The sequence below is a fragment of the Thamnophis sirtalis genome, unplaced genomic scaffold, assembly GCF_051295495.1.
Source record: "Thamnophis sirtalis isolate CommonGarterSnake01/CBP01778 unplaced genomic scaffold, rThaSir2_p1.2 scaffold_10, whole genome shotgun sequence".
Lineage (NCBI taxonomy): Eukaryota > Metazoa > Chordata > Lepidosauria > Squamata > Natricidae > Thamnophis > Thamnophis sirtalis.
Genome location: NW_028261390.1, coordinates 45,054,999 through 45,080,913, shown reverse-complemented (window position 1 = coordinate 45,080,913; position 25,915 = coordinate 45,054,999).

Here is a 25,915-nt window from a genome sequence, read left to right as displayed (position 1 = left end):
ACAATATTTTGACACACTTCCCTCCTTGCTAGGTTTTTTTAAAATGGTCCCCATTACTCTTCATTGTAAGGCAAGAAGAATGTTACTATCTAACTATGATTTAGAGACTCAATCTCTGCTTTTATCTAGTTATTTTACTGTTAACATTAAGTAGCTTTTAGGATTCTTTTCATCAACTTTTCTCTCCATCTAAAGCAGTGTTTCTCAATCTTGGTCCACCTGAAGATGTGTGGACTTCAACTCCCAGAATCTGCCAAGCCAGCTGGCTGGGGAATTCTGGGAGTTGAAGTCCATGCATCTTCAGGTGGACCAAGGTTGAGAAGCACTGACCTAAAGGAATCAGATTCTATCCCTGGTTGCTCATCCAAGGAGACGTGATATTAATCCACAGGTATAGGAACCAAAAACCTTTTGCTCCCCCAAGACCCCCCCCCCATTGAAGCAGTGAGAATGACCATGCTGTCTCCAGAGAAAGGATGGTTAATGTACAGGTAGTCTTTGACTTACGACCACAGCTGAGCCCAAATGTTTTGTTCCTAAGTGAGACATTTGTTAGATGAATTTTGCCCCATTATACTACTTTCTTGCCACAGTTCTTAAGTGAATAACTGCAGCTGATAAGTTAGTAACATAAGTGAATCTGGTTTCCCCATTTGACTTTGTCAAAAGGTCACACAAGGTGATTACATGACCCCAGGACACTGAAACCATCATAAATACAAATCTGTTGCCAAACATCAAAATTTTGATCACGTGACCATGAGGATGCTGCAATGGTCACTAAGTGTGAAAATGGTCGCTAAGTGTGAAAAATGGTCATCAGTCACTTTTTTCAATGCTATTGTAATTTTGGTCACTAAATGAACTGTTTGAAAGTTAAGGCTAGCTTGCATTATAATGCCTTACATTTTCAAGAGAGAAGTTAAACTCCTTATTAGAATTGAAATAGAAATGAATAGAGTAGAGTAGAGTAGAGTAGAGTAGAGTAGAGTAGAGTAGAGTAGAGTAGAGTAGAGTAGAGTATAATAGTTTATTAGCCAAGTGTGATTGGACACACAAGGAATTTGTCTTTGGTGAATATGCTCTCAGTGTACATAAAGAAAAATAAAATAGAATACATTCATCAAAAATCATAAGAAGCACTCCAAGTCAATCCAGAATGATGTAGATGTTAATACAAAGAACTGAGCAAATTAAAATGGTGAAATTAGTCCCAGGGAAATATTTTTCAAAGAAACCTTGAGCTCCTCACGTGCCACCATTTTTCCCACACAAGCCGACCTCCAACCTCCGTGCCCCTCCCATCCAGGAAATCCAGAAAGGAACAGTCACTACTTTTCTAGCCAAAGTATTTCCTGGAGCTTTATGGTACTGGGTCATCTTTTCTTATAAAAGAAAGTAAAAGGGGAAGGAGGGTTCCATTTTCTTGCTTTAATGTTTTAATATCTTCAATGAAAGTATTGAGACATAGAGAGGAGTTAGACAGAGTGTCTTTTGTCTTGCCCCGGTTAGGATTTCTTAAGCAAATCCACTGCGCTTTCAACATGAAGCCAAAATCGGGACTTTTTAAAAATGCCGTGGGACAAATTGTTAGAAATCGTGACTGTCCCGCCAAAAGCAGGACGTCTGGTCACCTTAATGTAGTATTTAAAATTAGCATTTTAAACTGAAATTCAGGGAAGTTCAATATTCCTATATTCATATACAGCTGGTGTCAAAAATTTTGTACCATTATATTTAACTGAGTTTTAGTCTGAGTTTTATAGTCTCTCTCCTAGAGTGGGAAACTCACATGCCTCCTTTTCACACTGATCTATCCTTATAGAATAGAAATGTATTTATCCAAATTTACTGTTAGTTCTCTGAATTTCACTTTGCTCCACCTGCTTGATGTACTTAGAAAGGTCAAGATAGCCTATTAGGACAAGTGGGAGGCAAAATTGGCATGTGACATCATTATTGATTTTCTTTCTTTCTGTTCTTTCCAAAACCAACATAATAGTGTCTGGTAGCATCATTTTTGGACTATACAATTTATGTAAAAGCATAGATTTTGTGAGTTACACCTCATATCATTTGATGCAATGAAGTAGCTAAACTGATATAAGATGTAGAGTGGGAATGAAGTGGCAGGAGGAGGCTGTCTTAAAGAAATGGAGAACAGAAGACAGGGTAATCATGGTCATGAAAGTTATATGTGAGTCAGATTGCAAGCACCATATCAGTTAACAATTTGAATATGCTTGTTAAGACCTTCAGAGAGCACATATTTTTGACTTTTTTGAAAAGTTTCTTGATTAACCCTACTGGCAAAGTTTCTTTCTTCCAAGATGGCTACTTTGAAATTTGTGAATGGGCTATTCTTAAAGGTTAAAATATTCCAATTTTTACTTTGTCTTTGAGTTCTGGTATTGGATATGTCCACTGATGCTTCTCTGCAAAGGTTGAATGTTTGTCCAATATGATATCTAGAAAGTGCAAAATGGAACCATCAGTCTAACAAATGTTATTATAGATATAAAGTTACTATAGATATAACGTTTCAGCAACAGGGTGAGTAGGCTGATTTAGAATTTATACTGGGATTAAGTGGGTGAGAAAAATAACAGATGCCAGAAGACAAAGTGGATATGCAGATATAAGTTGCACACAAGACATATTATGCAAGTAAATATGATTTCGAAATATAAAAGCTTAAGCCTCTTGCTTGAAAAGTAGAAGCATACTATTTTGTTATATTGTACTATAATAGTTTATTTGATTCTTTTTGTTAGTTTTTATTTTTTTAAATGTGGTTTTATATTCTGTAATCCATGAGTCACTATGGGCGAATAGGTGGCAATATAAATTAAATAAATGAAGTCATGAATAAATAAATAAATAATGCAGCTACAAATCTACTCTAAAAATCCATCACATTATTTTCTATGTTTCTAAATAGTCCCTGATTAGGTATGAGTTAATCTTTGTTTAATGTTTGTAACTGCATGTTTCTCCATTTGTCATTACATAGTGACAAAACTACCTGACAAGTTTATGGAACAAACTTATGGAACAAGTTTTTTATGGAACAAGTTTCTCTTGTTCCATAAAAAAAGAAAAATCATTCACTTGGCATAACCCCAGCACAGCCCTTGTATGGGAAGTATACAATCTTGTTTCAACATGCCAGCCTTTTTCTTCAAGCAGGAAATCTGGTATTTCACATTTGATCTTGAGGTATACACAGTTAAAAAAGAAATATTTTATTTGTTGGTCTGCAATGATTGATATGATGATGATGATGACGCCAACAACAACAATAGTGGCAAAATGAACATATGCTCTTCTCAAGCAAAAGCTTTATTTTATTAATTTATATTTTATTTTCACAGATATTTAAACTAGCCCTACCATCAAAAGAAAATTCCTGATTAAGACCTGAATTTAGACTATACTTAATTAGAAAGAGTTATTTTAGAAGAATGCCTAGGCTAATACATTTTATTTTTTGTCTTGATTAGTATTTCAAAAATAATTAAGACTTCTGTTTCAAGGAAAAAATATTAATCTGATAATCAACCTCCACTATTCTTTATTTACATTAGCAGGAAGTAGATTGATTGCTATTAAAATCTTTTTTTTTTAGTTTGAGATTCCAGAATCTTTTGATTTACTGTATTGTTACCATAATTACCAAGAAAAAAAAATCTACAGACAATGAATCAGAATCACAACTAAATGATGTACAGCAAACATACAACAAACATATATTTAGAGCAAAACAAAATTTTGGGGTTTATAGTTTGCCTTTTTTCCCTATATGTGTCATTTAATTTGTCAAAAGATAATTTCGTTCTATCATCTAGCTAATTAAGTTATGAGGTGCTCCAGAGGTGTGAGTTAAAATCTTGCTTTTCATTTTATGGAAAATTCCTTTTATATAAACACCTCCAGATAAATTCCAGAAAAGGTTTTCAAGCATCCTTAGAATAAGGTTAAAAAAAGAAGAAGAAGGATCTCTTTTGTGAGAGTTGAAAACTATTTAGAAACTAAAAGAGTGGCTGTCTCATCCTTTTACGTGTCAAGGATTTCCTCCTTTTTTGTGTTGCTGCTCTGTTAACTGCAGCTTCTTGTGTATCAAAGGATTGCATGTTTTCAGCCATCAATTTGATCTTTTTGATGCTTCTTTGTACTGGTACTCTGTTCAATGAATATTATGCATTTTCTTTACATATAATCTTGTTTCTCTTCTAACTTATTTCTTGGAAATTATCTAGTTAGTCTTTAATTTAAAACTATTTTTATTTCAGTTCGATAACATAAAAGGATTTCTGGTTTTTAAAGAGAAAGTTGAATGGTCCAACAATAAATCCCATTTGTATATCAAAAGTTGGGATGAACAAAATCAGATAAGCAGTCTAACTGAATTATGATTTTAGCTATAATGCTTGAGCATGTTTTCTTCTCAATTTTCATGGCACACACACATCACATATTTTGCACTATTATAAATGTGTCACATTTTATAACAGATAAACTTTTTAGAGCTGTTTGCATCACAGCATCTATTAAATAAACATTACCATTAAAGTAAAAAAGGGATAAATAATATTTTTTTTACAAGTGATGGATGAAATTGGACTTCCTGACTAAGCTTTTATAAGAGCTGCACGCACTATGTATCTTCTGTAGCATTATGTTGCTTATCAAACAGAAAACATTTAATTAGAGGTGATAAGGTTAGAGTTTCCTCTGAAAAACCTTCAAAACATCTTAATGAGTTTGCATTCCAGGAATTGCTTTAAAAACCTTGTAGTTTTGTATATTTGAGACAAAAATTCCTTGTTCTGGAACTTCATTAATATCTACTCCTTCTCCATCACAGTTAATTCATTCAAGACCATTAAGCATCACATTTTGATCATTTTATACCTGACCCTATGATTTTTTTCTAAGGGCAGATATATAAAGTTAGTCTAAATCCTTTGTTCTTTATTATTTTCTTAAATTATGAAATTAATTACAAAATGTGTACTTAAAACATTAAATGGTATGTTTGAATAAGTCTGGAAGTCTGGTTGACAGTTGCCAAAAGTCCATCATTCAAAAAGTCATCTAACTAAGATCGTTGGTTTTCACCTCACATTTTTAAGAATAGGGTTACATATTCATTGATAGACAAGATGGAAAGTTTTCAGCAGTGGTTTGTTCTCCAAGTTTGTTTCAATTTAGTTTCTGGATGTTTCGTTACCAGACTAGGTAACATCATCAGCAGAATTTTCTTGTTCTATTTTCCTTAGCTTATAAATGTCTTGTATGTCAGTATGGGCAGTTATTAGTTGAATGGTTGTTCGTTTTGAGCTATATTTAAATTCTGAGCATCTGATTGATTGTCTTGTTGATTGGTCATTCAAATAGTCTGATTTCTTAGATGGAAAGTTCTCTGATGCTGAAATAATTTCTAACTAGAAAAGCCTTGAAAATTTTAACTAACTTTATTAAATTTGAAAAGTGATAAAATGCAAAATTAACAAAAAAAAATCAGGAGGAGGGAGTGGGGGATCAAGAGAAAAAAAATAAAAGGTTTATTTGTTTGTTTGTTTATTTATTTATTTAGCTTATTTGCACATGGCAACTCGAGGTGGCTTACAGAATATAAAAACCTCATTTAAAGCAATAAAACTAATAAAAAACAATCAAATACATTAATATAATATAATAAAATCATGTCTCACCCTCCATCCCCCATTCTGGTGACCGGACATCATGCGAGCCATTTAATGGACTCCATCCTGCTTTGGTTTCTCCTGGTTTGACCGCAGAGCCAGGTCTTCAGTGCTTTCTGGAAGAGTGTTAGAGTGGGGGCCATTCTAATCTCTGGGGGAATGATGTTCAGAGAGAGAGAGCCACCACGGAGAATGCCCTTCTTCTGGGTCCCACCCCCTAGCCTCCCTGCTCTAATGGTTTGGATAGATGTGACCGGCAAGAGATGGTCCCTCAGATAACCTGGTCCCAAGCCATGAAGGGCTTTAAACGTGTTAACCAGCACCTTGAAATGCAAAGTTAAAAAATGACTGGAAAAAATGGAAAAAAGACACAGAAAAGAAATGATTTCTGACTTTCTTCAATATAGATACAAATATATAACAAACTAACCTGTTATTCCAAAGCAAAAACTTAGAAATATATAAATTAAACCAAAATCAAAATAATGCTACAATTATATAATAAAATAACCTCTTATTTTCAATTTAAGCCTAAACATATACAAATATAAAATATATGTTTCTAATAATAACTATAAAGGTACATAATTTATATAATTGTAATAAATATAATTATTAAATCTTAAAATCAAAATCAAGAAGTCTAAAACTAGTCCAAAAATATTTTGGTGAAAAAGTACAATCATTGTCCCAAACATGTGATGAAATGTAACATGTGACATCTGTGTATCAAAAGGAAGCATAAAAAGGGTGATACAAGCTCAAGTCCTCCTTCCCTCCTCCCTCCCTCCCTCCCTCCCTCCCTTCCTTCTGGTTTTTTTCTTTGTAAATCCTGTTTTGGTAATCTCTGTGACCCTTGGTAATTCTCCTCTATCCCAATCTCACATCTTTTCTCATTATTAATTCACATTTTGGCTTGTGCATTTCAATTCCATATTTACTAGTAACTTTCTTGGGAAAAGACTTTTCAAGTTTCATTGGCAAACCAGACTTCTGTAAAATGCTGATATATTTCATTTTGATATAATTAAGGTTTATTTAGATCATTTTTGTTTGCCAAAATATATTTCCTTCCTTCCTTCCATCCTTCCTTTTTCTTCTTCTCTTTTATAAGTGGTATTTTGATTTCAAATATACAATTTAGTTATAATGGGTAGAAAAGAGTATTTTCTCCTGATATCCCACAAGGTCAAACAATAGGTGAACTATTTTTCAGATAGAACCATTTGTCTTGCCTTTGATTCCCTATCCAGTCAACTGGAAAACGAGGTTTAGATGTGCCTGAAGATAGTCAGGAAACTCAATGTACTCCTGATTAAGAAATTAAATAAGAAGCATGAGAGTGCAAATGTCTTTACAGATGAATATTAAAGAGGTATTTATAGAACTATTTGTGTTCCATCTCATTTTTGCTTGTCTGCTAGTCTATTTTTTCAATATCATTTCTTAATGTTTAAATTTAAATGTGGCTTATTTTAAATACTAACCTAAATAGCTTTCTGATATGCTGTTTGAAAATATGAATTGCTAATTTAATTTTTTATTCTGATATTGAAACTATATTTCCAAAGACTATGAATAGACATCTTCTCTAAACCCTGATTCAAATATGCAACTGTAAATTGCAGATTAGGACAACTAACAGATTCTTTATTCATTCCAAGAAACAATAATAGACTATTTTTACAGGAAGATCTCTCATGAAATATTATAACCCACAGCAATGCTAAATTTCCCCTTTTAATTTCTACTATTGAACTATACTTAGTTGTTATTTTTTGTAAAATATAAAAAGGACTATTAAAGTGTATAACTCAAGAAGTTACTTTTCACACAGATGAGAAGAAATAACTGATAATGCAATGCAATACTATTTGTAAAATAAATTTCACAATGGCAGTAGACATTTTGCTTATTCTATGTTCATAACAATTGACTAGAGATTCAGAAACTTAACCAAAAATGACTTATCCAGCTATGGCTCTTCATGGATATTAATAAATAATAAGCTGTATATAAATAATAAATAGGGGACACAGAATTTGTTTTTCCCCAAAAAAATCTGATGTACAGTAATAAAGAACCCACTGTAATCCAATTAATGACATGTATGATTGTGTCAGTATATAAGAGGGCTTATAAAAGCATCAGCTATTGCTTTCTGTTGATCTGGATCAAAATTAAATATGATGAATCTTAATCAAGATAATTTAGTACAAATTTTCCATTTAAAATAACAGGGATCAACCTTTCTCACTTCACACTACAGCTAATATCTGTCCTTCTCTTTCTTCTTCTCTTCCGGCTCCTACTCTCACTTTTCCTTCTATCTTCCTCTCTCTCTACCTATTCCCCTTCCTCTTCTTTCTCTCTCTCCCCCTCTCTCTCTTTTGAGAATTGTAATTCTTTGCCATCATCATGGTTCTAATTTACATTGAGTTCTGCATATTTGCAAGTTAATTGCCCCCCAAATAATGTAACACCTCCCCCCACACAAAATAAATCAAGACAACCTAAATTACATTCATGGATGGCAATCTGGAGGAGAATTATTAAATTGCTATTGGACTTCCTTTCAGATATAATTTCATATGACTGAATATAAGCCCAGCATTCTAGACACCTTGACAGATTCAGGAGTCTTTTTGGAACACTGCATAAATAGTTCAACACTGAAATGTGCAACTAAACAAATATTACATTTTTTATGGCAACATTATACTGAAATAAAGAAGAACAGTTCCAGAGGCAGAAGGCAATATTATTTTCCTGATGTGTAGCACATCTGGATAAAAAGCCTTTTGGGAACTTCACGTATACAGTATAAGCTTGATTATCTTGAAAGAAAGCTGAGTTATTAAAAAAAGAGTGAAACAGCCTTGTTCAATATTTTTTTCCCCCTGTAAATGGAACATTTACATAATGTTGTAACTTTCTACGTAGTTTTTGCTTCATTCATATACCTGCCCAGTGAAGCAGTTTTGACTCCAAGTCATTGATTCCCTTTAGTAATAAACAGTTTTCTATTGGTTAATGTTTGGAAACTGATAGGAAATGATCGTTTATGTAATAAGAAAGGGTGTAGGTATAGGAAACCCTGTGGTTCAGTATAATTAATTCTCCTTTATATTGTGGATGAGGATGGTCACATTTGCTCTTGAACATTTTGAATGTTTCTATTTCCTTTTGATACAGTTCATAAAATTTAACATACACTGCTAGGAAAAAAAGAATCCCAATTGCCTTATTTCCATAGATGTCAGTGTCCTCTTAAGCAGTTAAAACATAGTTTTGAGCGATAACTGTTTTTGCCTAACAACCTAAGTGCTAGATAAAACCTACTTTTTAACACTATTTATGCTACATTTATTTCCGTGTGCATATTTGTCACAGCCAAATTACCTCTTTTCAATTGCAACCGATAGCTAAAAGAGAAAGGGGATACTAATTGCACTTTTTACCAACCCTGTCTCCATCTATGTATTTTTTTAGACTGCAATAATGCTATCATTTTTTATAGTAATTGATTTGGTTTTCTTCATAGTAAGAATAGGATAAAGACATTAGATTCAAAGATACATTTTTAATTACATTCTAGTGATACCAGGCAGAACAAATCACATTGAATTAGATAATGTTTGATGAAAATAATTTGATTGGAAAGTTAGATTTTTCACAAGCACGTTAGGAAATTGAACATAAGTTTTCTCCTTCCTATAATCAATTTTTCTATAAAATTCTCTAATTTCAGGTTTCCTTCAATTTGATTCCTAGAAGTATTGTTTTAAAAGATGCATCAACAGAAAGTGTTCAAGGATACTTAGCAGCTACTCACAGTTTAAGCTAAAGTTTAAACTAACAACAATAAATTTTCTGCTACAGCAGGGCAAAGAAAATAACAATAGAACAAAATACCAGAGAGAGAGAGAAAGAGAGAACAGATTTTAACAAAAATCAGAATCTTTAAGAGTTAAGGCATATACTAGTAATATTAGTGGCACAGTAGCAATAGTAGCAATAGCAATAGGACTTATATACCACTTCACAGTGCTTTACAGCCCTCTCTAAGTGGTTTACAGAGTCAGTCTATTGCCCCCAACAATCTGGGTCCTCATTTTACCCACCTTGGAAGGTTGGAAGGCTGACTCAGCCTTTAGTCAGTAAGAATCGAAGTCCTGGAATGAGCAGTGAGTTAGCCTGCAGTACTGTATTCTAACCACTGTACCACCTAATAGTGTACTTGTAGTAGAAATAGTAAATTATAGTATAGTATGAGCAATAGTATATATTATAATAATAGCATAGAGCACTGTATTTATTTATTTGTTTGTTTCTTTGTTTACAGGTGGTCCTTGACTTACAACCACAATTGAGCCAACATTTCTGTTGCTAAGCGATTATTAAGTGAGATTTGCCCTATTTGATGACTTTGCTTGCCACAAAGTCATCAAATGTTAAGTGAATCACTGCAGTTAGTAACATGGTTGTTAATTGAATCTGGCTTCCCCATTGAGTTTGCTTGTCAGAAGGTTGCAAAGGGTGATCACATGATTCCAGGACATTGCACATTGCAACCACCATAATTATGAATCAGTTGGCAAGCAACCAAATTTTGATCACATGACCATAGGGATATTGCAACAGTCATAAATGTGAAAACAGTAATAAGTCACTTTTTTCAGTGCCATTATAACTTCAAATGGTCACTAAACAAATGGTTGTAAGTTGAGGATTACCTGTATTTATATCTCACCTTTATTATTTTTATTGGTGGAAAATATACCCAACATACCTTGTTCCTTCTATTTTCCTTGCCACAACAACCCTGAGATGTGAATTGGGTTGAGAGTGTCTAGCCTAAGAACACCCAACTGGCTTTCATGCTTAAGGTGGAACTTAGATTTATGGTCTCGTGCTTTTTAACCTGGTGCCTTAGGCACTAGACCAAACTGACTCTCATTTTGCATATTTTTCCATCTTCCTAACCATTATGGGAGAAATAACAATATAGTTGTTTAGAGTCCAATGTTTTTCATGGATCGTTTGAGCTTGAGACAATCAAATTGAGTGTAGATGAAAAAGAACATGTGGCAAGGTATATACAGTGATAAAACTAAGAAACCCACCCCAAGTTATAAGTGATGTGGCTATCTTAAAGCCTAGTGATCCAATGTTAAATGTAACTGTTGGCCACCAAGAAATATGTCACATTTGAAGATTCAGTATTGTTGATATGGAGATTATCTAAATTGCTTCTTAATAATTTTGCCCTGAAACCAACTATAAAAAGTATGAGTTAAAATTCACATATGATCTCATGCTAGAGGGGTTCCAGTGGAACTGGGAGTTAAACTGCCGATCTGCTGCACAGTCAGGTCGAGCTCTTAGTCACTTTTTGGAATAGAAAGGTGACTGAGACTCTGGATAAGATTGCGCCCATGGAACCTCTCCTCACCAGTAAACCACTCTGCCCTCAGTGGTATGCAGAAGAATGGAGAGGAATTAAATGGATGGAGAGTGCCACTGGCGGAAGACAAAGGATGATGAACTCAATCGAACACAGGTGTTCGCTCCTGTTAAGGCCTACCTTGTGGCAATTCAGTCAGAGAAGTGAAATACTTTTCTGCCTTAATTACATTTGCAGATAATTGACCAGTGACCATCTTTAAAATGAATTGGTTCTTCCTGGGCAAGAGGTCCACCTGAAGGGGTGTGCTGAGAAATTTGCAGATTTTATGAAATCACTTGACTTCATTTGCAGTTAGATGCCGGCATGGTTGATGGTCCAGTATAGGTCTCTGAGGCAGGTTCTTGCCTTGTTATCTGGGAACAGTTTGACCTTGTTGCTCCTGAGGAAGTGGACAGGATCCTAGGGAGTATGTGCGCAAGCATCCATGCCCCTCCTGGCTTGTCAAAGGTTCCTTGGAGATGACAGGTGGTGGACTCAGGTGGTGATTAATCATTCCCTAGAGTAGGGAATAGTGTCCCATAACTTTAAGGGGACTATGGTCTTTCCTCTTCTCAAGAATACGTTGTTGGATTCCATCCTGTTGGATAATTTATCCAATATTCACTTTTTTGGGGAAAATTCTTGAGAAGATGGTTGTGTGGGAGTTCCAGATGTTTCTGGATGAAATGGATTATCTAAACTCCTACCAGTCTGGATTCAGGCCTGGATATGGGACAGAAGCAGCATTGGTTGTGCTTTTGGATGATCTCTAGCAGGAGTGGGGTGTGGGTAGTGCATCCATCCTTACTCTACTTGACTTCTTGGCAACTTTCAGTACAATTGACCAAGGTATTCTTCTGAAGAAACTTTGAGGGCTGGGGGGGGGGGCCTCTATGCTATCCTGGTTCACTTCCTTTCTCTGTAACCACTATTAATAGGTAAGAGATCCAGCCCTTTCCCACCACTTTGCAGTGTCCCAAAGGCTTCAGTACCTTCACTGCTCCTATTCAACAGCTACATGAAGGGATTGGGTGAGATCATCCCTCACCATGGACTGAGGTATAATCAATATGCTTATGATACTTAGCAGTATATCTTAGCCCATGGTGAGTTAAGCGATGTCATGATCTCCCTCTTGCAGTGCCTGGAGGCTGTTAGGGACTGGATGGGAGCAACAGGTTGAAACTGAACCCTGGCAAGACCAACATTGCCCCAAAAAGAACCTGTTTATAATCTGGGGGTTTTCCTGGACTTGCAATTCCTGCTCAAAGAGTAGGTGGCAGTCATGACCAGGAGACCCTTTGTACAACTGTGGTTGTGAGCCAATTATGCCTTTTCCTGGACCAACAATCCCTACTCACTATCTCTTATGCCCTAGTTACCTCCCGTCTTGATTATTGTTAGAATATTCATGACAGGGAGAGACATGGAAACAAAGTCAGCCAATGAATAGGCATAGCAACTAAGTCAACCAATGAGAGCTTAAACAGATATGAGTCTATGCTGACAATTGAAACTGAAACAAGACTGATCTCTGTCTGCTCTGAACTCTGAACTGAAAACTCCTCTCTCCTGTACTGTTACATGTGTTTGCTTGTAACTACTACTATGTTAGAGAAAACCTATATTGGTAGTGTACATTTATCTTCATGTGTTAATATGTATATAAAGAAGTTAATGAATCCAGCTGAATCAGTTATCTGTGCGTGCTTTCTGGAAGTGATTTTCTGCAACAAACTCTGACAACTATTTCAATGCAGTCTACATGAAAATGCTGCTCCTGAAAAGCATCCGGAAGTTGGTGCAAAATGCATGGTTTGTGCAGACCTTGCTGTGCACATCTTTCACTTGCGGGAACTGCATTGGTTGCCAATTTGCTTCCAGGTCAATTCAAAGTGCTGGTTGTCACCTTTAAAGCCCTTCAAGGCTTGGGACCAAGTTATCTGAGATACCATCTCTTGCTGGTCACATCTACTCAACCCACTAGAGCAAGGAAGCAAGGAATGTTGTGGGACCCATCCCCTAAGGAGATACATCTGGTGGGACAAAGGGCTTTTTCCATGGTGGCTTCCTCTCTCTGGAAATCATTCCCCCAGATATTAGACAGCCCCCCCTCTAACAGTCTTTTGGAAGGCTCCAAGATGTGGTTTTGTCAGTGGGCCTGAGAACCCAGAACAGGATGAAGCCCATTAAATGGTTAGTATGAATGTGTGTTGTCACCGGGGTAGGGAGTTATTTTTTTAATGATTTTTCTTTTTATTCTCTTTATTTATTTTATATTATGTACTTATATCCTTGTAAGCTGTCTTGAGTCACCATGTGCAAGTCAGTGGGAATATAAATTTTTCTAAATACATAAATAAATAATTTATCTTAATTAGTAGTATAAATGAGCAACCTGAATGGCTTATTTTGGGGGTGAGGGTAGGGGAATAGCCTCAAATGTCAAATATAACTACATTTAATGACCAGTTTTTCAATAAAATCTATGCAAATATTGACTGGGTTGGTCTAGGAGATGAATAATTTCTACTTATTTTCCCAAAAGGTGTTGGGAAAGTTTATTTAGTCTTTTATTATCTTTTGCAAGCCTGGTGTGCTTAGGGTGGCAGTTGATTTTTCAAACAAAAAACACATCCCAAAAGCTTCTTGGATGACTATAAGACTTCAAAAGGAAGCATGGAGGCACAAATGTTTACTGTGTGTAACAGAGATGTGTGAATTACTTAAATTATGGTAATCACTAGGCATCAAAACTTTAATAATGTATGGCCCTTTTGGAGGGAATTAACAAACCTAATCATGTTACTGAATGTTATGCTGCTCCCTCAGCAACCAAGAAAAAAAACCACGTAACTCCATTTTGTAGAATTAAGAGTACTTTTACTGGTTATGAAAGGATAGCAGCTAAGCAAAGCAAGATCTGAGGCAAAAGCACACGAAATCATACATATCAATATGTGACCAAACCCCCCCCCCCGGTGAACCTCATCCCACTGTCTAATCTGCTAATCCCTTAGGTGTCATGTGAGTTCCATCTTCAAGGAGCATCATCAGGTTGGTATACAGGACAGTTGGCCTTGACCGAGCCACCAAGCACTAATCTCCAGCATGCGCAGTAGACAGTGAGACCAAAACTCCCTTTTTACAATCTCTTCTGTACTTAAACTTCCCCTCCCAAATACCAAGCCCCCTCCCCGTTTCAATGGCAGCCAAAAGCAAATAGCAAAACAGAAGCTGACAAATGCAGTGTAGCATAATATGAACCAAGCACATTGAGAAGCCAAAAGCAAACAAGCAAACAAAAAAATAAGTATATGCAGGGGAGGAATGGGGAAGAGGTGAAGGGAAAGAGAATAGATAATCCAATCTGGGAAAGAATGGAAAACAGAAAGATGAAAATATTCAAGAGTGTCACAGCTTTGTTCTTTTGAATTTAATTGAAATTGAAATTTTATTTTTTTACTGCAAGTCTATATAGTACTCTCGTATTTGAAACCTTACCTATCAGAGCCCAGACCAAAATAACAACAACAAAAAGGTAAGTATCAGTGTGCTTAAATAAATCATTTGCTACTTCTAAATGTGCATCTCTGATTTATTCAGCCTGACATATTTTGAACCCTTCCTCTGTAGTTAGAGTTAGTGTAGCCTCTGGCCAGCATTGTGCATTAAACTTCAGCAGAAAGCACTTTGCATTTTGAATGTTGCTGCCATCAAGCACCAAATGTTTCTGTGACAAACAGGATGGCCAGAAGGTTTTTCTGGCTATAATATCCACCATGCTGGCTGTTCCTTGAAAATAAAGATGTCATTCAAATGCAGGCAAGGCTTTGATGCCTGAAGAACATAACTGAATTGTAAGAATGGCACCAATCCTTCCTTTTATATCACAAGGAAATCAACATTTAAACATTAAAATGATCAAGGATTTCTGAAATTAAAAACTGTATGTTTTGTCTGTTGTAGAGATCATTGCAGAAGGACAAAAATAAGCCAAGGAAACAACCCTGGATTGTTCTCTTAACATCTGCAGCATTTGCCTGAAGAAATGCCATTCTTAGTCAGCTGACAGGACTCTGTATGTCTAGCAGGATGTATTGACTCTCCTTCCCTGAAACAGAGTTAAAAATAAAAGCTGTGTTATACTCTCTGGTTCAAACCTTGAATGGGGACTCTCCATAATATTTTAGAAAATTTGCTGTTGGGCATCATTCAGTGTCTAGTATTTTGAGATGACACTGCTATCAGGCTAATGTGCCAAGTGGCTCAGCTGAAGCTTATGTGTCAAAAAGGAACCTCTCAAAGAAGGGCACCAAACCTACCTTCAGGTCTTGCCTGACCCAGCCTAAATTGCCTTTTTGTTCTGTTCACACAACGATCAGTATTATAGAAAATGCATTGGAAAAAGTTATCCCCAGAGTAAAAAATAAGGACAGTGATTTTTCAAAATAAAAGGTGTTTTTCATTGCTTCGGGTAACTCATTATCAATAGAGAAAAATAATTTATATCTCAATATTCTCTGCAGAATATCCATCCATCCATCCATCCACCCACCCATCCACCCATCCACCCACCCACCCACCCATCCAATTGAAGCTATGTTTATATGAGTGTGTGTATATGGAACAAAACTGACAAAGTTCAAAATATTTACAAGTGTTGCAGCAGCAGAAACTCTAAAAAAATGTTCCTTGCTTTCCTGTTTTTCATCTTAAAACCAGACTATCGGCCATCCAACTTACAGCAACATTGAGAAAGACAGAAAACAAGCATGATTTTCAAAATACTTCTCAAAAAATATTTTAAAAGGTCTCATCAGGGTTTCTTCTATGAAACAACAAAAACAGTACCTGAAAAAAATCAGCTTATTAGAACCAATTGTTAGAACATCTTGTATTTCACTATGAAAGCTCATAAACAAGACAAAAGTCGAGAAGAAAATGTGATATAAATTGATCGCCATTGACAAATACAAATACTGTCTGTCTGTCTGTCTGTCTGTCTGTCTGTCTGTCTATCTATCTATCATCTATCATCTATCTATCTATCAACAATAACAGGACAGAAGAGCATCCCCATTTCTGATCACCCTATTAAAATCTCAGCTAATAACAGCAAGGACATGATCAACTGGAAAATTATACATAATAGCAATGATTTGCAAGCCATTAGGGGGGGAAATCAGTTGCAATGTTCAGAAGACTCAAAATACTAGAAATTATGCTACTTAAACAATGCCAAATTTTTATTTCCTGCTCAGAACTCAGAAACCATGAATTTCAATTTGAGCTCAGAATACTCAATATAGTTATTCAAGGCCAGAGCTGTTCACCACTGTATGTTTTCCATACTCCTAATGGAGAACAGCCTACCAGCCAACTATCTCTTCTCATAAAGAAATCTGAACCTACAGTACAATTTCTGGATATGAACAGGACGTAGGGGAGGAGGAATGGCTCCTGGATGCCAGGTTTCCAACCTACTGATTTTGCTTAAATTGTAGTTGGTATTCCTAAAAATACTCTGAAAACCTTAGGGATAGAAACCAGGACTATAGTAAAACTAAAATAAAAATAGTCTGCTCCTGAAAAAGTTATAAATTTATATACATTGATATAAGACTAAGACAAGATAATCTCTCAAATTTGTGAGTCTATTGTTTTCAGGTTTCTTTTAATTAGAGCTTCAAAGTTGACCTAAGCAGCGACTGGCTCATGTATCACACAGATCTTCAGAATTAAAGAACAGGTCGCTATTATGATGACCATCGGTTTTGGAATCTATTTTTAATACCAGGCATTGAAATCAATTTCTATCAGACAAAACAAAGTTCTAGGTTTTTTTAAATCAAATTGTCTTAATTTCAGCAACCCAATGTATTTTGTGACACAGTACTAATATTTCCATTCATGTCAGTCCTGTTGAATTGAATGGGATTTGCTTCCAAACAAATGTGTCAGAATTACAGCTTCAATTATTACACCTGTCCATCTATTGCAAATTATCTGCAATACTAGCAGATTATCATGATTCTTTTAAGGCATAAAGAAATGCTGGAAAAATAGATGTCAGCCCCATTTTTAGTCCCTTGTTGTTGGAGCAAACCCATGAAAATGTTCTATCCTGTTTCCCCAAAAATAAGTCCAATTGGGTTTTTGAGCACATGCACTAAAATAAGCCCTCCCCTGAAAATAAGCCCTCTCCGGAAACATTGCAACACAGCAGCAGCCGTGAGGTGACCATGCACGCCGCCTCCTGCACCTCAAAAATATTAAGACCTCCCTGAAAATAAGGCCAAGCATTTATTTTGGGGGTCAAAAGAAAATAAACCCTGTCTTATTTTTGGGGAAATACAGTATTATTTATTTGTATACTCAGTTTTAAAAATTGTATCCTAACCTCTGTATGAATAGTTCAAGATAGTATACTTAGCATTCTACCCTTTTTCTGTGGGTTTTCCTGTGAATACTGTCTCAAAATATTCTGTGAGGGAAATTTGGCACGTCAGCTTTTTAGGAGGGGAGTTTATTTGCTTAAATTTTGCAATTATGTAGGTTTATTCAGAAGTAATATTTAATTCAATGTAGCAAACCTCTAAGTAAGTGGAAGGAAAGAAAGGAAAGGAAAGGAAAGGAAAGGAAAGGAAAGGAAAGGAAAGGAAAATTCAAGATGTCTTGGTCTGGCAGTTATATAAAAATGTAAAAAATGTTGGTGAGCCATGAAATATTTGACAGAGGAAAAGTATAATGAAGTCTGATTTATGAATTTGCATTCATAAATGCATATTTTGGTACTAATTAAAGCATATTTTAGGCCAAAAAAAAATCTATTGAACCGGCCAATTCAATATTTATTCAATATGTTTGTCCCAGACATTACACACCCTGGTTTTATGGTAGATTTACTATATGTTCCATACTATATGCATTATGACCATATTCACACACATAATGAAGGTTATGAAAGTAAGAAGATGCATTTTTTTTTCCAAAGAACGCTCAGTTTGTTTCCAAAATATTATATTTGTCCCTCAAAATGATTATCCTCATATAATCAGGGCTAAATGCTGGTATTAGAGAATAACAGAATAACAGAGTTGATTACAAGACTTCCAAGGTACCTTCCAACTCTGTTATTCTATTATTCTGTTAGAAAAAGCCCTTTGGGTCTACTAGAATGTCCTACGTTTGCAATATATGTTTTTTTTTAATCCACACTCCATTTTTGGCTCTTATAAACACTTCAGCAGCTTGGCTATCAACTTGTCCACTCTGTTTTGACTAATAAGTTTAACTCTGGCTGCTTTCATTTCCATTTGGATGCCAAGTGAAAGATGTCAATCTCCTCCCATGCCTTTCCAATAAAATATAACAGATATGACTTTAAAAAAAATAAAGTACAAAAGGATAAAAAAAAAGTGCTGGGAAATGTTGGTAAATGAATGTTAGAATTCTCCAAAATGACCCTAATTACGCATGTTATCATACCATAACAGAACATTCTGTATAAATGCAATAGTCCCTCAGACATTGATGAAAGAGTGAAGATCAGTGATGTGCAAATTTGGAAGCCAAAAACAATACTTCATTACGTTCTCAGGGAAATTCTCCAAGAAAATAATGTGGTTGGGATAAAGAAGTAGGTAGAACAAAAACAAATTCTATATTCTACTTAATTAACATTCTCAAAATTAAATAATTGTATGAATATTCTATTGGCCTGCATTTAATAAATTGGTCCTTTATTAAAAATTGCAATTTGTCAGCAATTTTAGAATAACTTTGGAGGCCACATTCCATTTTTTGGAAGTCCAGAGGCTACGTTCTATAAACAGAATGTAAAGTGATCGAAGAAATGGCCAATAATTAGCCTCTGTCATTGCCTGCCTCATTCCATTTGTGAATCTGCATAATTACAGCAATAATACAACAATATGAGTAATTACCTTAATATAAGGTTACAACTTTGATCAATCAAGTAGAAACATAACTTTCATATGTTGGCTAGCCTTCTCCTTATATTAGGGAATAAAAAGCCTTTTGGGACAGGAAGATTATTACATAAGTCCTAAAATATGTTTATGCCCTTAAAATAAAACTCTCAATACCCCACATTGGTCTATAGGTAGAAAGTGATGAAATCCATTTTTTGCATCCATCCATTTATTGTAATTTGTTACGAGTGCTATCTGACCATCAGAAGATTCCCCCACCGCATTTGACCTAACTAGACATAAATCTAAAAAAACAAAACCAAAAAAATGTACATGAAGTATGTTTCAGTGTTAACATTAGGAATGGAAATGTAATGTTTTTGATGGGTACAAGTCTCTGAATGAATAGACAAATAGTATCTACTTAAATCTATTGCTTTTCACTGTTAGTTTGCACAACTGTAATTTTGACTTAAAGTGTAGCTAAATGTTCTTAAAGATAATATATTATACCTTTTCTGCTCTTCCACTAGACTACTCAGTTTCTAAGAGGCTAAGTATACAGGATTAGAAAAACATATTTCATTAGTTACTAATTTACCGAAAACTTTCAAGCGTTCAGTTGTTATGAAAGATCAATAAATGAAGAAGTCATCATAAGGAGAAATTCTATTATTTTCTATCTCAATGGAAAGAGACCAAAAAATTATTAGAAACACTATGTTTACTGTCAATTAGGTTACCTGGAGATTGAATTGTGAAATCAGTCACTGTTCTTCTTCATTTCACTTTTCCATGTAGCAAACATTTCCTTCAACACTATTTTATCAGATTATAATTAGTGAGGTTCTTTATGATTTCATGATTTTAGATTTTCAAGGTGCTTTAGTCAAGCAAGATCAGATTATGTGGTGTTTTTGTAGACTGTCTTCTTTGTAAATGTGTAGATTTTCTAGCACTAGATATAGTTTTATATTTTTTGTAGATATTTTAGCTTACCTGCTGTGTATGATATCTCTATTCAGCTGTAATCCTTCCTTCCCCTGAAGATAGTAAGGATTCCATGATAAATTATGCTTTCTTGCTTAGCATTATTCACTTCTGTGAAGATCTTTGAAAGCCACTGTTTGAAATCACTGAAGTAAAAAAAAACATTAAAACAATAGCCCAAAGAGGCTCAGCTTGAGCTTTAAGCTTGTCTATATTTTGCAGTTATTGACTGCCATAAATTATAATAAGAAATTCAGAGTTGATTGTAAGTTATACTCAGCCTTCTGTTTAAGTTATTATTCACCCTTTATTTTCAACCTTCCACCTGTTTAATCTTGAACAGACAGTTCAATATAGTAAATAACACTGCAATCTTTCAATCACTGTTGATGTGGTCTTTAATTAAAAACTTTTAATTGTGCTGTTACAGTAGTTATTGGAGAAAGGCTGCAAGTCTTTGTATTTTCTGTTTGATTGACTTGACCTTATTCTCAAAAAATAAATCCTTTTTCTTTTGTTCTCTGTATGTATCATTTTAAAGGTTTATTTTTATGAAAAGATTAAAATAGCAAACAAACCAATGAAAAAAAAGGACAATGAACTGTTCAAGAAAAAGTCAAGAAGGAAAAAAAATAAACTGGAATTTAGTATGGCAGACTGTTCAGTTCTGATCTGGAAACTGTTCATTAAAGAACAGTCTGACAACTGAACCAGGTATCATATAAAATATACTATTCATACTTCAATTAACAAGGCAGTATATTTCATATGAGAGAGCCAGTTTGATATAGTAGTCACGGGATCAGTCTAGAAAGTAGATTCTGAGGTATATTATCATTTTAGCCACAAAGGCAGCTGGGTGACTTTGGGCCAGTCACTTTCTGTCAGCCCTAAGAAGAAGGCAATGTCAAACTGCATTGCACTGCATTAAAAACTGCATGGACCTCTCAGAGAATTGGACACACTTGAACAGAAGACAAAATTCCTATAATTATAGGAAAATTTATGGGAGAGCTGATGGTAGAATGATTGGAATGCATTATTGCAGGCTAATTCAGAGTTTGATTCTGTGGGGTTCAAGTTTGACTCAGCATTCCAAGATCAGTAAAAGAGGACCCAGATTGTTGGAGCAACATGCTGACATTTGTAAACTGCTCAGAGAGTGTTGTAAAGCACTGTGGAATTGTATGTAAGTCTAAGTGCTATTTATAAAATATAAGTGTGGCTTTTTGAGATTGTTTCATTTATAATATACAAAGATACCATTTTTATGAATCCCTTTCACACAATTATTATGTGCATCTTCAAGACAAGAGTTACAGTTCAGTGGTACAGCCAGACATGCACACAGAAAATTCACTACTTCTAGTGAGACAAGGAAGAAATGGTTCTCATAACTCAAGTCCCGCAGTAATATGTTAGTGATTCAATAATTTCTTATACAGTGTTCCTAGTCACCACATTGTATACAAATAGTAGGATGACTTTTTAAAACTGAAACTACATTTGAAGTTATTTATTATGCCTACAGCCCCTGCCTGGCAGTATTCATTCCTATAAATAAATGCTATATGATTTGTTTTATTATGACTTTCAAACCATGCTTTATGTTACAGTCTAAAATCTAACCTGGTTTATTCAATAACCAATCATCAAAATAAACCCAGGCTTAATGTGATGTATGAGTCCTACCAGGAACAATTTCATTATATGTTTTATGGTAGTCCTTATAACGATAGACATCTAAGAGCTTTAATAATACATATTGTACTTGAACCATTTGTTCAATCACTCATCCATGCAAGTGAACATATAATATCATGTCTACATTTTTAGTCAGTTATTACATTGCTGCAGTTATATAATTCACTTTTAAAAGGCATAATAATACTGTATATGTTTTCACACAATCTTTTGTTTATTCAGAAAGTAGTTTCTGCCAGACTAATCATTGTTAAATATTCAACACTTGCAGCTTATGAGATTTTGTCAAATGAAGCCCCAAGCCCCGTATTTTGTATTGAAGTGGCTTTTTTGGTTAGGAACATTGGCACCAGTCTTTCATTAGCTCATGACTGATATGAATTTTGCACATTCTGACTTTAGATCTGTAAAAATTCCTAACTACATCCAGTTGGATGCAGGAAGACGTCTCCTTCCAATGGATCTGATGGGGCCATATTCAGTCTGTTTTCCCTTTTACTATTTGACCATATGAAGGAAAGTATGGTCCTCAAAATGGCATAGGGTAAAGGATGGCAAATAAAACTAAAAACCAGTGGAAAAGCAGGAACACAAAACATGAGAAACAGACAAACAGATCACAAACTATTGTACAGGCATTTTCATTTACTGGATTGAATTAAACACATCACTTCATCTTCAAACCAAAGTAGTTATCTAAGGCAGATGGTCCTACTTCAGTGCATCACTAGCTGAAGTGTTATACCTCATGCTCTACTTATATTCAGAGGGAAGTGTCAAGGCAGGATCGATCAACTTTCAAAGGACTTCTGATAATTTTGACACCAGTTTAATATAAAAATGGTGTGGCTTTGGAACCTAAAAGCATGAGAAATTGTTCTCCCATCACCAAAGATCTGCTGGCCAAAATATGTTAGTCATTACTTTCTTCTATTGGCATTTTGCAACTTGCAGGCATTTTATGCACTTATTTGTTTATACTAGGACTTCAGTAAAATGCAGTTTTGTTTCATTAGTTAGGTTACAGCCCATAGACCATTTTTAAGTACCTTAAAACTAAATTCAGTTGCAAACTGATATCCAACAATGCAAATAAAGGTTAATTTACAACCAGATCTCTCTGTCTCTCTCTCTCTGTCTCTCTGTCTCTGTCTCTGTCCCTCTCCCTCTCCCTCTCCATCCATCCATCCATCCATCCATCCATCCATCCATCTATCTATCTATCTCTTTCTTCCTTCCTTCCTTCCTCTCTCTTCCTCTCTCTCTCTCTCTCACACACACACAGACCGAGCATCTGTTGTAGAATTATAAACATTTTGTTGGGAATAACAACTTGATTCACATCTATATTGCTTCAGATTCACATCTCCTCAAGAAGCTAAACTATAGAAATATATGTTAAAAATAACCCTCACTAGGAGGTGCCCTCATGCTTTTGGTAACTGCTTTTGTTTTGTTTATGGTGTACCATGCTATCCACCCAATTAAGGGAGGGATGGCTTGACTATTCTTGCTGTAGAAAAAACTAAATGATTACTTTTCCCATGATTGTGTTAGCATACTCATAAGAGAATCTCAACTATCTTTATCTAGCACATGTGTTGTCATTTACATGGTTTATTAGTGTTTGCCCTTATGTTATCAGTTTGAAATGCATGATGCCCTTCATAAGGATATAAAGTTGCATGGAGGGCAGCTTTCTGTTTGATTTTTTACAAAGAGAATACGGCTGTAATCTCTTCTGGGCTTTCCCTATCAATTGCTGATTCAATAAAAGTCATTGATTCAAATGCCTCTTTGTTGATTTGTGTTTTTAATTAAGCTGAGTTTGTTGCCTGTTTGCAATCAAAATCAAATCAAGTCAAATGCAAATTAGGTCCCAGAGAAACATTTCTATTACACCCTAGACAAATTAATATGGCTTCAATAAGCAAAAGCTACAATTCAGCAGTCCTAATTTGAAGCATGTCAGTTATTTTTCAGAATTTTCAATCTAGATTGCTATATATAGTATGAATATATTGAAAACCTATTATTTGAAAAAGATTAGACTTTTCCAATTTCAAAAGCCTAGCAAAAACCAAACTCTGAGTGTTAACATCAGATTAATCTACTGTACTCTAAAAACTTGTGCCTAGTATTATTTCTAAATATAATGTGAGCCAGAAAGTTATTGATCTCCTTATCTACAGTATCTTTCACTCTCTCTTTATAAGACACGGATAGGAATACATAGAAACAATGGAAATCAGTTCTGCCACATGATTGAGACGAGCTAGAAATCAGGAAATAAAGGACAGGTTAGGATGGGGGGAACGGGTGGGGCCAGCTGATCATCAGAGATACCAGTTTGCCCGAACCAATCCGAACTAACTGAATATCACCTCTGATTGTAGTAAATGATGAAGTTCAAACTCAGTTCCCTTAGAAGAATTGCAGAGCTTGGAGGAAAGATTAAAAGTTTCTAGACAAGGACAAAGGACCAAAATACAACAATGCCAGAGAAGATCTAAAATGTTTAAAGAGCTAAATGTAACTATTAAATAATGCAATCCTGGATTACTGAACTGCTGGGATACAAAAATAGTTGCTAAAAATTAAAATGAGAAATAATCCTAGATAAATATTATAAAATATAAGGCTATTATAAAAAAAATCATTAAGATTCTAACCAACATATATCAAGTATGAGAAGCTGTTTTAGACTGTGAACCTCTGAATGAGTTGCAATTGCAACTGTACCAGATACAATGCTCCTAAGTTTCACAACTGATTAATCAGATAAAATTAGACAGAAAGGTTAGTATCTTCCAGCTTTTATAATACATTGAGGAAGAGATCTTTTAAGAATGAGTAGCTGACAATAATCCACATGATTTCACAAAGGAGTTTTCCAGAAGCCCTTGTAAAAGTTACAGTTCACATCTGAGATTATATGGTTGCAGAACACATCACTGACAGATGAACTCTGGGTTTTCCAGAATCATATAAATATTGCCATGAGCTATAATCAAAGTGTAAATACTTCTTTTTAAGTATTATTCATATAATCTCACAACTATCACATTGTGACAGAAAAATAAGTGCAGTAGTAAATTGGCTCTTATTTCACAAGTCTTCCACTAAAATGGCTTATTCACACATCAAGAATTTCACATGGGGACTTCCTGGGGGCGTGGCCTGTTGCCGAGGAGGGTGGAGCTCCTCAGAGATCTGGTCTGTATATCTAAATAAGATCATAGATAGCACCCCTTTTTGGCTAAGAAAGGGGCAGGGAGTAGCTCTGTAGGCTAGGGTCTATTCGTAAGCCACAGCCTTTTTCTTTTTTTGGCTGTGGATAGAGATTAGATCCAGCCGGAGCGGAGCTTTTATCTCCAGCCAGTTCTTCTCAGCTGCCTTTTTTTTTTGGGCAGCCCCAGACAGGCTAGCCCCCCCCCCCAGGACAAAACAAAGTTTTTTCAAGCTAGAATTGATACGGGCGGGTCCCACTCCTGTGAGATTTATGCTTTTATTACTATCTTAAATACCAGCACCATTTGTCTTAGAGACTTCTTTGTCTAAACGGACTTCAAAATGGCGATTTCTCTCCGTGGATGATTGATAGTGGATGTACTTAGCCGGTTTTACCTTCCTGCAGACTGCTCCTTAACAAAATAAACCCTTCTTCTTTGGAAATAGAGGGGAGCAAAGCGCTGCTTATTTGTTTATTTATTATGGCACCCAGGTCAAAGAAGCGCCTTGCTACAAATGTGTCTAAAGAATTTAAAGAATTTTTACTGGAACCACAGCCTTTGTCTCCTATGCCTTCTACTGGAGAATTTTTAACACAGGAATATCTCTTTAAAATGTTTAATGATTTTAAACAAGAAATTAAGGAATTTGTATTGGAACTATATGATGATTTAAAGTCTAAAGTTAATCAAATGAAGGCGAATACGTTCGCAGCCGTGTCTGCCCTGTCAGATTATTCTGCTGAAATAGAGAACAAATTGGAAAGCTTGGAGAAGGCTAATTTTAATTTGACTACCAATATTCAAATTTTACAACAAAAAATTAGAGACACTGAAGAACAGCTTATGATGATAAATTTTAATAGGAAGGCATTTGCAATAAGAGTCAGAGGATTC